This window comes from Halyomorpha halys, unplaced genomic scaffold (genome assembly GCF_000696795.3).
Source record: "Halyomorpha halys isolate HHAL.00 unplaced genomic scaffold, Hhal_1.1 Scaffold14.1, whole genome shotgun sequence".
Classification (NCBI taxonomy): Eukaryota; Metazoa; Arthropoda; class Insecta; order Hemiptera; family Pentatomidae; genus Halyomorpha; species Halyomorpha halys.
The window spans coordinates 670,617-675,773 of NW_027115673.1; positions in this window are offsets into that span (position 1 = coordinate 670,617).

Sequence of the window (5,157 nt, forward strand, 5' to 3'; positions counted from 1 at the left end):
TCTTGTACTAAATAAACAGGATGAGTCTTACGGATGCTAACCGTGAGTCTGGAAAGAAGGAAACTTCGCTCTGCAGGGCACTAATCTGAAGCCGTGAAGGAGGAATGCAAGTTATGACTGGGTACTAGCCGGAGGTCTTTGTAGGAAGGAAACTTCGTTCTACAGGGTACCAGTCGCAGGTCCGTACGACAGGATATATTGTAAAGGAAGGAGGAGAGATCCAGATGAGATATAGTAAAATAATAAACACGTATACATTTCCAAAAATTATCACAAGAATGTACTGATCCACTGTATACATTATTATTTTCTGCCTCCTAGGCGATGAATTCATGAAGCGGATATTTGCACTAAAACCTTCCAATGTGCCTCTATTCAACTATTTAGACTATTATGAGATGCTACTGTAAGACACTGTTTTCAGTGGATCAGAATATTCTATTATAATCTTTATAAATTCAAATGATACGTTTATGAATATTACAGTATCTTATGTAGTTGTTACATGTGTGAAATTAAAGTATTTACAAGGAATAGAACAAATATTAATGTATGGCATTTGCCTGTTGACAGTTGTAGTTCCCGCGTTAGCTGGTAGGTTGCGTAATACCGGACCATAGCGGTTTTGGTAGCTGTAGTAGTTACAGCATAGACCAACAGGTAACGGTGTCGCTGCAGTACTTTAGGCAGAGCAGAGTTGAGGAAAAATAAGTTATATACAGTATTATATCTAAAATTGTCTTATATGTAATATCTATTCATGAATTAAAGATTAATAAATGAACATTGTAACTATACCAATTTTAGCTGTAGTTTTATCTACAATTTATTCTTTCCTAATTCGTTGGTGGAGTAACTTATTGGATGTGGGAAGGTCTAATTTTGTTCGGATTTCCCTACTTCCCTATCAGAGATGAAGTGGTTAGCAATGAAAATCTGGTGCGGTGTGCACATCACGCAACTTTCACTTACTTCTGTACTTTTGTCCCCAAGTTTTGTATAAATTGTTGAGCTCATGTTGGAGTTATTGTGGTGAAAATAATGGACAAACAATTTTTATTTTTCGGTTGCTATAAAAATTCGTGTTTTAGAGTTTGCCGAATTACGAATATTTTTTTTTTCATGCCAAGAATACAAAAGTTTAACACAAGAAAAACGAAACCGAAATGCAATTGAGAAAGATCGGTAGACCCTATTGAAATCAAATTTCTGATTTTTTCCTATTTTAGTAATTCATAAAATTGTTTAATATTTTGTATTTCTGCGTTTATTATTATTATTTTTGCAAGCGATGAGAACAGATTATTTTTTTTTTCAACTGAACTAGATTTAAGTTACTTTTAGAGGAAGATTTTTTTTTTAAATTTGCTATTTAAACCTCAGTCCGCTAGTTGTACCTCAAGGTATCCTCGGTCCCATCCTCTACACTGTCAATACAGCTGACTTCCCAACCAATTCTAACCCTACTGGGAGGGGGCGGGGTTTATCTACAGGTTACCAGCCTATTCTAACCATGGTGAGGAGTCAAGTATTCATTTCGTGGGACCGCCAAAAAATTAAAGTCGACCCACCAAGGCCGGATGCGCCGCTGCAGTCACGAGCCAGTTAAAGTTGGCGCTTTAACTCGCTTGGCTACAACACGGCCCGAAAAATCTGTATCATAGGCAGCTTTGAAATAGACAAATAATCCGCAGATATATAATCTACTTTCCATCGTTTTACGAGTATCTGTTTTAGGACATGGTCTTCTCTTGAAATCTACTTAGTGGTCACCTATTATATTCTCATAATACCGAGATATTTGATTTAGGTTATTATCTTTTAGGCTACAGAAGGAATGTGGTTAAATACATATATGATTGACCGTATGTTAATTTGAAGATAGTCAGTAAGTCAGTCAAGATGTTCTTGACCGCAGCTATGCCCGTCTCTTTCAGATTTTTTACGTACATTTTTTAATTACCAGTGAACCATTTATTTCCTTTCATAAATCGCGATTTGATAATAAAAACACAAATAATAAAATTTAATGTTATCTCTAAATAAACATTGTCTATGGTTACGATATGTTGTTTCCTTTTAAATAAACCCTTATCATTACCGTCAGTAAGATTTTTGTTTATTAATTAATATTTTTTTAATTTATGGCGTTATATAAAGCTAAGGAGTTTGTTTATCAGACGGCAACTGATTTCAGGAATTATCAGTTGAATTCGAAAAGTTCTTTATACCATAGACAGACCATTTATTGAGGAAAATTTTTGATTTTGAATATCACGCTCCAACCAATAGGAACGGAGTAGTAACCATATACATTAAGAAAGATTATTGTTGGTATGTGTTAATATGATAACTTCATTCCTGTAGGCGTAGATACAGGTAAATTTTCTCAATCGGTTAGGTCGGTCTAGCTTTCTCAATATTTTAAATTTTTGTTATCTCCTTATTTTTTGGAAATTGTCTTTTTTTGTACCTATTCAGCACGTAATCACTTACATTTACTGATTAGTGATTTGTCGTTAATAAAATCTAAGAGACATGGAGTTGTTTAAGCATAGGTACGTCTCGGAATTTTTTTTTTCACATCGTAAGCGAAAGTATCGAATTAAATTGATACTTGATCCATTTTATACTAACCTCCGACGAATTAGGGCCAAATTGGACGTGCCGTTTCCGAAATATATGTATTATTGAAAGAATCTTGCTTCCCCTAAATGAGAGACCAGTATTGCAAAATCTACGATGCTATTGCCAGTCACAGCTATCTACATTTATATACATCTATTTATATTTTGTGGGCAAATAACGCACCCAGCTTACGATTTTTTCTAGGCATAATTAAAAAGTTTAAAGCCTAAAAGAAATTTAAGCTAAAACGATAGGAATTCTTTTTATTTTTTCATTTATCCGTATTATATTATCCTCAGTCGAAATTAATACACGATCCGCATTTTAGACTTCAGCACTTAATGCTCTTAAGCGTAGTCGATAGCGATGGTCGTTTAGAATCACCTAATCCTCGACTGATCGTGCTAACATTATCCAGTTAGGATTCTTCCTAATAGTGAATCATTTTCTTGTACTATATTTTTATGGGCGTACCCAGCGGAGAGCAGGAGGGGTTCAGCTGCCCCCCTCCCAAAAGTGAACAAAATTATTAATTTTTTTTTTAAAGCAAATACTAAATGTAGTAACTAATTAAGTACTGCGAAATTATATACAATTTTGGTTTCATTCCCCTTTTCCGTGCTGAAATGTACCTGATTAAGTATGGCTTGCTCCCCCCCCCCTAGTTTTGATCATGGGTACGCCCTTGTTCATTCTCCTGGCATTTTTTCCTATATCTCATGCACTTAAATTTTGCCCTAGATTGAATGGGGAATCAGTCGAATCGTCCTTAGCCACTCGACGTCATCGATTTTAGCGAAAACGTTTCTACCTACGTTTTTTCTAAATACTTAATTTCAATTCCATCAAACTTTCCTTTTTTGACTGCTGTAATGACTAGTCGTTTGGAGTCATGGACCCTAAAATTTGTATTTCCATTAAAAAAAACATTTAATTTATCAAACCTCCCTATAGCAATATCTATATATGGCAAACGCACTTCAAACTATGTAGTACAAGAGCCGAGAAGAAAAAAGGCAGTTATTTAAGCCCAATTTTTATTTATTTCAATGAAAACTGTGTATAATTACTAGTTAAAACTGACGGAGTTTTAAAAACTAGTTAGACTGCCAAGTATAGGTAGAGGGAATAAAAAATGGCGGCTTTTTAAAAACGTTAAAAATAATTATTTTCCATTCGGAGCTCTATATCATAAAAACTACCAAGAACACTCGAAATCTAAAAGAACATTATTTAAAGGAGAGTACGTTTTCTGATATATGAACCCTAATAGAGATATTTACGTCCAATAGTTCTCGAGATATAGCTTTTTAAAAAGCAACATTTCATAAAAATATACTGAAATATCAGTAGTTCATTTATTTTGAGAAATCTATATCTCAGGAACTATGTGACGTCCAGATGTCTATTAGAACTCAAATTAAAGCTAGTTTAATGTACTATAAAGTAGTTTATGACCTTTACCTTCGTAGGAATAGTATTTTTCATGATATTCGCTAAAATAAATTGATTTATAGTTGTTCGGACAATAAGTTTGAGTTTTGAAAAACTTTATCTCAGAGACCGTAGGACGTACATATGTCTGCCAGCCTAGTTAAATTCACTATAAAATCGTTTATAATTTTTATCTTTGTGGTTTTTAATTTCTAGTTGTTCGTATAAAATGTTGAATTTTTGAAAAAATATATCTCTAGATTTATAGATATGTCTGGTATCACTCAAAATATAGGATATTTAACTTACTACAAAGTAGTTTATGACACTTATCTTCGTAGGGGTAGTAGTTTTTATGATGTTCGCATATGAATATAAATTTGGCAAATGTAAATTTGTTCCAACAACTATAAATCAATTTATTTTAGCAAATATCATGAAAACTACTACTCTTACGACGATAAACGTATTAAACTACTTCATAGCTTTAATTTGAGTGCTAACAGACATCTGTATGTCAAATGGTTTTTGAGATATAGATTTTTCAATATAAATTCACTAACTAATGATCTTTTAGTACGTTCTGTACTTCTGTACAAAATTTTGGCACCCATAGTAAGCTAACAAAATTCTCCAGCATCCTTTTAATAATAAAAAAACATTAAGGCGCAATTGTCCTTAGAGTGGTTGAATATGTAGGAAAAAAGAAGAAAAAATTGCACAAAATAAATGGAAGAATGCATTGTAAATTTGCTATTTTAATTTCAATGTTTTTTGTAATATTTTGAGCGAGAGGCACTCGCTTGCGGTAGAAAGTGTGAAAAAACCTCCAAAAAGAAACGGGTCTCATCATGTTCATGATTGTCGTTTCTTACACTCAAATACCTACATTTTACTAACATTTTGGTTATATACAATTTACCGTAATTGGTTCTTCCATCAAACAATATTAACAGGCCGTAGACCTAATCTAACAAACATTATTTTGGCAATGGGAAAGAAGTGAGTATTTCATAGTCAATAGTATTATTTTTTTTTTAAATTTTCAACAAAAAAATTTGGATAAGCCAATACCAAAAAAAGGTAGCGTACATA